The sequence below is a fragment of the Rhipicephalus microplus genome, unplaced genomic scaffold (genome assembly GCF_043290135.1).
Source record: "Rhipicephalus microplus isolate Deutch F79 unplaced genomic scaffold, USDA_Rmic scaffold_824, whole genome shotgun sequence".
Taxonomy (NCBI): domain Eukaryota; kingdom Metazoa; phylum Arthropoda; class Arachnida; order Ixodida; family Ixodidae; genus Rhipicephalus; species Rhipicephalus microplus.
The window spans coordinates 1894-10000 of NW_027465378.1; the positions used below are offsets into that span (position 1 = coordinate 1894).

General features: G+C 60.4%; 1 non-coding gene across 1 annotated transcript; it reads left to right on the forward strand.

Moving 5' to 3' along the window:
• Positions 1 to 4680: 4680 nt before the first annotated feature.
• LOC142795723 (small subunit ribosomal RNA) lies at positions 4681 to 6495 on the forward strand. Its single transcript, XR_012893254.1, has one exon. It is a non-coding gene; the product is annotated as a small subunit ribosomal RNA (ribosomal RNA).
• Positions 6496 to 8107: the final 1612 nt, after the last annotated feature.

The following is an 8107-nucleotide window of genomic DNA, read 5'->3' on the forward strand; positions in this document are numbered from 1 at the left end:
TCGCCGTTTTTGCAGGAGTGAGTGGCGGCCCTCCTGCGAGACCAAGAAGCATCGATTCGTGCACGAATTCGGCGCCTTTCGACGTGATCGCCGGCGACCGTCGCTCGAGTAGGGCAAACCGCGTCTGCCGGGGCGGGCTTCGGGACGCCGATGCGAAAGTGGGAAACGCTGCTCGGATGTTCGCCGTTTTTGGCCGAGTGAGTGCTGGCACACGGGCGAAGCCAAACGGGGCCGATTACGGCACGATATCGGCGTCTTTCGACGTGCCCGCCGGCGACCGTCGCACGAGTACGGTAAACCGCGTCAGCCCGGGCGGAGTTCGGGACGCCGATGCGAAAGTGGAGAACGCCGCTCGGATCTTCGCCGTTTTTGGAGGAGTGAGTGGCGGCACTCCGGAGAAGCCAGGGAGCGCCAATTAGCGCACGATATCGGCGTCTTTCGACGCGCTCGCCGGCGACCGTCGCACGAGTAGGGCAAACCGCGTCTGCCGGGGCGGGGTTTACGACGCCGACGCAAAAGTGGGAACCGCCGCTCGGATGTTGGCCGTTTTTGGCAGAGTGAGTGCTGGCACTCCGGCGACGCGAAAGAGCGCGAATGCGCCCACGAAAGTGGCGTATTTGGACGTGCGTGACGGCGACCGCTGCAGGAGTACGAAAAACCACGTCAGCCGGGGCGAGCGACACACGGCGGTCTGGGTGCTTATCGCTGCTATTATAGGGGCACCCCGGCAGACGCAGAAAAAAAAAAAAAAATTTTCGACCTTCTTTTTTGCTGGTCGAGCTCGGGTAACCCAGGTCGCAATGGGAGCCGCGCACGAAAGCGGCGTCGCGAGACGCGTTCGCGGTCGCTAGTCGCACGAGCTCGGCAACCGCGTCAGCCGGCGCGGAGTTCGGGATGCCGACGGCTAAGTGGGTACCGCTGCTCGGATGTTCGCCGTTTTTGGCCGAGTGAGTGCTGGCACTCCGGTGAAGCCAAGGAGCGCCAATTCGTGCACGATATCGGCGTCTTTCGACGTGCCCGCCGGCCACCGCCGCACGAGTACGGCAAACCGCGTCTGCCGGGGCGGGGTTCGCGACGCGTACGCAATAGTGGGAACCGTCGCTCGGATGTTCGTCGTCTTTGGCCGAGCGAGTGCTGGCACTCCGGCGAAGCGAAACGGGGCCGATTCGGGCACGATATCGGCGTATTTCGACGTGCTCGCCGGCGACCGTCGCACGAGTACGGCAAAGCGCGTCTGCCGGGGCGAGGTTTGCGACGCCGACGAAAAAGTGGGAAGCGCCGCTCGGATCTTCGCCGTTTTTGCAGGAGTGAGTGGCGGCCCTCCTGCGAGACCAAGAAGCATCGACTCGCGCACGATATCGGTGTCTTTCGACGTGCCCGCCGGCCACCGCCGCACGAGTACGGCAAACCGCGTATGCCGGGGCGGGGTTGGCGACGCCGACGCAAAAGTGGGAACCGCCACTAGGATGTTCGCCGTTTTTGGCAGAGTGAGTGCTGGCACTCCGGCGAAGCGAAAGAGCGCGAATGCGCCCACGAAAGTGGCGTGTTTGGACGTGCTTGACGACGACCACCGCAGGAAAACGAAAAACCACGTCAGCCGGGGCGAGCGACCCATGGCGGTCTGGGTGCTTATCGCTGCTATTATAGGGGCACCCCGGCAGACGCAAAAAAAAAAAAAAAAATTTTTTTCGACATTCTTTTTTGCTCGTCGACCTCGGGTGACCCAGGTCGCAGTGGGAGCCGCGCACGAAAGCGGCGTCGCGAGACGGCTTCGCGGTCGCTAGTCGCACGAGCTCGGCAACCGCGTCTGCCGGGGCGGAGTTCGGGACGCCGACGGCTAAGTGGGAACCGCCGCTCGGATGTTCGCCGTTTGTGGCCGAGTGAGTGCTGGCACTCCGGCGAAGCCAAACGGGGCCGATTCCGGCACGATATCGGCGTCTTTCTACGTGCTCGCCGGCGACCGTCGCACGAGTACGGCAAAGTGCGTCTGCCGGGGCGGGGTTTGCGACGCGTACGCAATAGTGAGAACCGTCGCTCGGATGTTCGTCGTCTTTCGCCGAGCCAGTGCTGGCAATCCGGCGAAGCCGAACGGAGCCGATTCGGGCACGATATCGGCGTCTTTCCACGTGCTCGCCGGCGACCGTCGCACGAGTACGGTAAACCGCGTCAGCCGGGGCGGAGTTCGGGACGCCGATGCGAAAGTGGGAAGCGCCGCTCGGATCTTCGCCGTTTTTGGAGGAGTCAGTGGCGGCACTCCGGTGAAGCCAAGGTGCGCCAATTCGCGCACGATATCGGCGTCTTTCGACGTGCCCGCCGGCCACCGTCGCACGAGTACGGCAAACCTCGTCTGCCGGGGCGGGGTTTGCGACGCCGACGCAAAAGTGGGAACCGCCGCTCGGATGTTCGCCGTTTTTGGCAGAGTGAGTGCTGGCACTCCGGCGAAGCGAAAGAGCGCGAATGCGCCCACGAAAGTGGCGTGTTTGGACGTGCTTGACGACGACCACCGCAGGAAAACGAAAAACCACGTCAGCCGGGGCGAGCGACCCATGGCGGTCTGGGTGCTTATCGCTGCTATTATAGGGGCACCCCGGCAGACGCAAAAAAAAAAAAAATTTTTTTCGACATTCTTTTTTGCTCGTCGACCTCGGGTGACCCAGGTCGCAGTGGGAGCCGCGCACGAAAGCGGCGTCGCGAGACGGCTTCGCGGTCGCTAGTCGCACGAGCTCGGCAACCGCGTCTGCCGGGGCGGAGTTCGGGACGCCGACGGCTAAGTGGGAACCGCCGCTCGGATGTTCGCCGTTTGTGGCCGAGTGAGTGCTGGCACTCCGGCGAAGCCAAACGGGGCCGATTCCGGCACGATATCGGCGTCTTTCTACGTGCTCGCCGGCGACCGTCGCACGAGTACGGCAAAGTGCGTCTGCCGGGGCGGGGTTTGCGACGCGTACGCAATAGTGAGAACCGTCGCTCGGATGTTCGTCGTCTTTCGCCGAGCCAGTGCTGGCACTCCGGCGAAGCCGAACGGAGCCGATTCGGGCACGATATCGGCGTCTTTCCACGTGCTCGCCGGCGACCGTCGCACGAGTACGGTAAACCGCGTCAGCCGGGGCGGAGTTCGGGACGCCGATGCGAAAGTGGGAAGCGCCGCTCGGATCTTCGCCGTTTTTGGAGGAGTCAGTGGCGGCACTCCGGTGAAGCCAAGGTGCGCCAATTCGCGCACGATATCGGCGTCTTTCGACGTGCCCGCCGGCCACCGTCGCACGAGTACGGCAAACCTCGTCTGCCGGGGCGGGGTTTGCGACGCCGACGCAAAAGTGGGAACCGCCGCTCGGATGTTCGCCGTTTTTGGCAGAGTGAGTGCTGGCACTCCGGCGAAGCGAAAGAGCGTGAATGCGCCCACGAAAGTAGCGTATTTGGACGTGCTTGACGGCGACCGCCGCAGGAGTACGAAAAACCACGTCAGCCGGGGCGAGCGACCCACGGCGGTCTGGGTGCTTATCGCTGCTATTATAGGGGCACCCCGGCAGACGCAGAAAGAAAAAAAAAAATGGGGACATGGCGTGCGTCACCGTGCGGCTTCGCAGCGTTGCCGAAGTCGCCGAGCCCTTCGACTGAGCCGAACGGCGGACAGGGAACGTTGGTCGGCCGTTCTAACCTGTCGGTGCCACGCCGAGACGTCGTTAAGGAAAACCGCGTCGTGGGCCTCTACGACGCCGTCGAGTCGTTGTACGTTTGGTGTCCAGCGTGTCGGCGGCGAGTAGCGGACACGTCGTTCACGACTTCGGTCTTTCGCAGTCGACGCGAACTTGCGGAGAGTCGTGGTGCCTCACGTTTTCGGCAGAAACCGCGGCGGAATTTTCCCGTGCGTGCGCGCACGACCTCGGTGCTGTGCCGTCAGCGTAGTGTTGCACAAACTCGTGGCCTACCCAAGGTGCGGTACGTTTGCGGCCGTATCCTCGGTGGGAATTTCGTGAGTAGGGTCGCAAATTCTACGACCTCGGCGGGTTTGAGAGCGACGTAGACTTGTGGCACGCTCAACATGCCACACGTTTCGGGGCACACCCGCGGTGAAATTTTCTCGAGTACGCTCGTATTAGGGCCCAAGGAGGTCTGGGTACTTATCGCTGCTATTATGTGGGGGTTCTCGTGAGCGGCGTACGCGAAAGCGACCGGGTGTCTGATATGCGGCGGGCTTCGGCCTCGTCAAGCGTGTCCTCGGGTCTGCTCCAGGGGAATCCACGGCAGTCGTCTGCAGCCTCATCCGCTTGATGCGTTAGGGGCTGGTTGTCGGACGGTGCCGTTTTACCACGATATCGAGGTGTGTTCCGTGTCGTCCTCGGGCGATTCAGATGCGAAAGCGCCGAAGACGCGGGCGTGACCCGTCGTCTGGCGGCTTTGCAGTCTCGGCTCCGTTGCTAGTTCCGGCCGGTCCACCGACAGTGCAGCGGGCTTGGGCAACCCGCACGGCGCGACCGAGTCGATGCAACGAAAAAGAGCGAGCATGAACGTGCTTCTTGCCGCACGGCTCCCACTCGTCTTTCGGGAAGGTTGTGCCGTAGCGAGCTCGAACGCCGTCATCTCGGAGTGCAAAATAAGCGTGTTGGGGCGCCTGAAGGTGGCCTCCGCCGCACACAGACTGCGTCCGGCCCGCCGAGGGCGAGGACGGACGCGCAGTCGAACGATTACCTGGTTGATCCTGCCAGTAATCATATGCTTGTCTCAAAGATTAAGCCATGCATGTCTAAGTACATGCCGAAATAAGGCGAAACCGCGAATGGCTCATTAAATCAGTTATGGTTCCTTAGATCGTTTCTTCCTACTTGGATAACTGTGGCAATTCTAGAGCTAATACATGCAGTGAGCCTGGAGCCCTTTGGGTAACGGGTGCTTTTATTAGACCAAGATCGATCGGGTTTCGGCCCGTATTGTGTGGTGACTCTGGATAACTTTGTGCTGATCGCATGGCCACGAGCCGGCGACGTTTCTTTCAAGTGTCTGCCTTATCAACTTTCGATGGTAGGTTACTTGCTTACCATGGTTGTTACGGGTAACGGAGAATCAGGGTTCGATTCCGGAGAGGGAGCCTGAGAAACGGCTACCACATCCAAGGAAGGCAGCAGGCGCGCAAATTACCCACTCCCGGCACGGGGAGGTAGTGACGAAAAATAACAATACGGGACTCTTTTGAGGCCCCGTAATTGAAATGAGTACACTCTAAATCCTTTAACGAGGATCAATTGGAGGGCAAGTCTGGTGCCAGCAGCCGCGGTAATTCCAGCTCCAATAGCGTATACTAAAGCTGCTGCGGTTAAAAAGCTCGTAGTTGGATCTCAGTTCCAGACGAGTAGTGCATCTACCCGATGCGACGGCTCGGACTGAACATCATGCCGGTTCTTTCTTGGTGCACTTCATTGTGTGCCTCGAGATGGCCGGTGCTTTTACTTTGAAAAAATTAGAGTGCTCAACGCAGGCGAGTCGCCTGAATAAACTTGCATGGAATAATAGAACAAGACCTCGTTTCTGTTCTGTTGGTTTTTGGAATACGAGGTAATGATTAAGAGGGACGGACGGGGGCATTCGTATTGCGGCGCTAGAGGTGAAATTCTTGGACCGTCGCAAGACGAACTACTGCGAAAGCATTTGCCAAGAATGTTTTCATTGATCAAGAACGAAAGTCAGAGGTTCGAAGGCGATCAGATACCGCCCTAGTTCTGACCATAAACGATGCCAACCAGCGATCCGCCTGAGTTACTCAAATGACTCGGCGGGCAGCTTCCGGGAAACCAAAGTATTTGGGTTCCGGGGGAAGTATGGTTGCAAAGCTGAAACTTAAAGGAATTGACGGAAGGGCACCACCAGGAGTGGAGCCTGCGGCTTAATTTGACTCAACACGGGAAAACTTACCCGGCCCGGACACTGGGAGGATTGACAGATTGAGAGCTCTTTCTTGATTCGGTGGATGGTGGTGCATGGCCGTTCTTAGTTGGTGGAGCGATTTGTCTGGTTAATTCCGATAACGAACGAGACTCTAGCCTATTAAATAGGTGCGGGGTTCCCAGCACCTTACAACCTTCTTAGAGGGACAAGCGGCTCCTAGCCGCACGAAACAGAGCAATAACAGGTCTGTGATGCCCTTAGATGTCCGGGGCCGCACGCGCGCTACACTGAAGGAAGCAGCGTGTCTTTATCCCTGTCTGAAAAGACTGGGTAACCCGTGGAACTTCTTTCGTGATTGGGATAGGGGCTTGCAATTGTTCCCCTTGAACGAGGAATTCCCAGTAAGCGCGAGTCATAAGCTCGCGTTGATTACGTCCCTGCCCTTTGTACACACCGCCCGTCGCTACTACCGATTGAATGATTTAGTGAGGTCTTCGGACCGATGTCCGGCGCGGCCTTTCGGTTGCGCCGGTCTGTTGGAAAGATGACCAAACTTGATCATTTAGAGGAAGTAAAAGTCGTAACAAGGTTTCCGTAGGTGAACCTGCGGAAGGATCATTAACGGATTGTGAAGGGTGAGCGCCTCAGCTGCGTCTGCGCCCGACACTTTCTGCCGCTGACCCCGTTTGGACGCGGGGTCGGCTTTTCCCCACGGGGCTGCCTGAATGTGGAGCGGCACCCCGTGACAAATTGTTGCGCCCAGCGGACGCCAACACCGCGACCTTGGACGGTCGGCCAGGTGGCGGACGCGGGTACAAACGGCGCAACGCACTCATAGGTCGGCTTTCGACCCGCCACTGCACCGTGGCTCGAAGCGCTCGAAATGCGCGACCCGACCGCTGCGGGACCGCCTAGTACTGTAAACAGGAGCGGCGGAGCGCGAACGGCGAGTCGTGGTTACGTCGGTAGAAGGCGAGGCTGCGCGTTCCCGAAACGCCAGCCGAGTGCCCTCCCGACCGTTCGAGCGTGCAAGAACGAGACCCGACAATCGCGCGGCGACTGCCAAGTACGAGAGGAACGGCACAAGCGTCGGCGGTCGGTCAAGGAACTGGCGATGTGACGGGTCCGCTGTGCACCAGTGCATACCGTCCCGCCGTCCGCGGCAAGCGCCTCCGCGTCCTCGGGTGACGGAGGCTGCCGGTCGGTTCTTGCAGGCGAGGGATCTCGCTGGCACCGGTTCGCGTTGACGCGCGGCCGGTCATGGCACGGCGATGCGACGGCCGAGGTGCGCAGTACTCGATGGAGGAACCGCACGCTCCGATGACCGTCCCGCCCTCCGCGGCGTATGCGTACCGACCGTAATGGTTGCAGCAGCGCCGGCCGGCTTTTGAATTCGCCACACGAAACACGGTGCGAGATCGCGGTTAGGGGAGCGTCGACGTTGCCAGGCGTTTTGCTTGCTGCCGAGGGAAAGGCGGCACGGCCACGTCGCGCTCGTCGCGATTAGCGGGTCTGCGCGCTTTGGGAAGGTGCCGCAACGACTTGCCGAAAGAGGAAGCACGGAAGAACGAGGGACTTGGACGTCCCGACAATTGAACGCACTTGCGGCCAGGCCCTTGCTGGCTTCGTTCTTCCGCCTCGAGTAGGCTCGTACGCGGCTCCGGCGCCGAAAGTGGTCCTTGGCACCGACTTCGGTGGACGTGGGAAGTGCCGCGCAAGTACGGCGCGCCTGGCTCCACCTGTTGGCTAAAGTAGGCAGCCGGATCGGCATTTTGGTGTGCGGTGGCAAACCGTGGATGCGAAAAAAGCTTGTGCGATTTCGTGGAACAAAAAGCGGGGGTCCCCCTTTTTATGCGGAGGAGACCGACCCGCCCGCCGTGGTGAACCGCGACGCCACGGTAAAAACGGGAGAGGCTTGTCGATGGGACCGTGCATCCCGCGCTCCACGGAGGCCGGGAGGCGGCCGCCCGAGGAAATGTGTAGCCGTCGAGGCCCGCATCTGCGTGCACTCTTATCCAAATGGGTGTACCGCAGGCATTTTCTGGTTAGGCGGGCCAATGAGAGCGAGCACACAACGATACCTACGGGTCCGGCTTGGAGAACCGGCTTCGACGCCTCCCGAGTATTTATAGAGGGGTGGACCACGAAAGCACTCGCAAGTAGCGGAAGCGAAACGCCGTCCGAAACACACCGTTTGCTCGATTTGCGGCAGCCGAAAAAGGCGCGGCAGAGT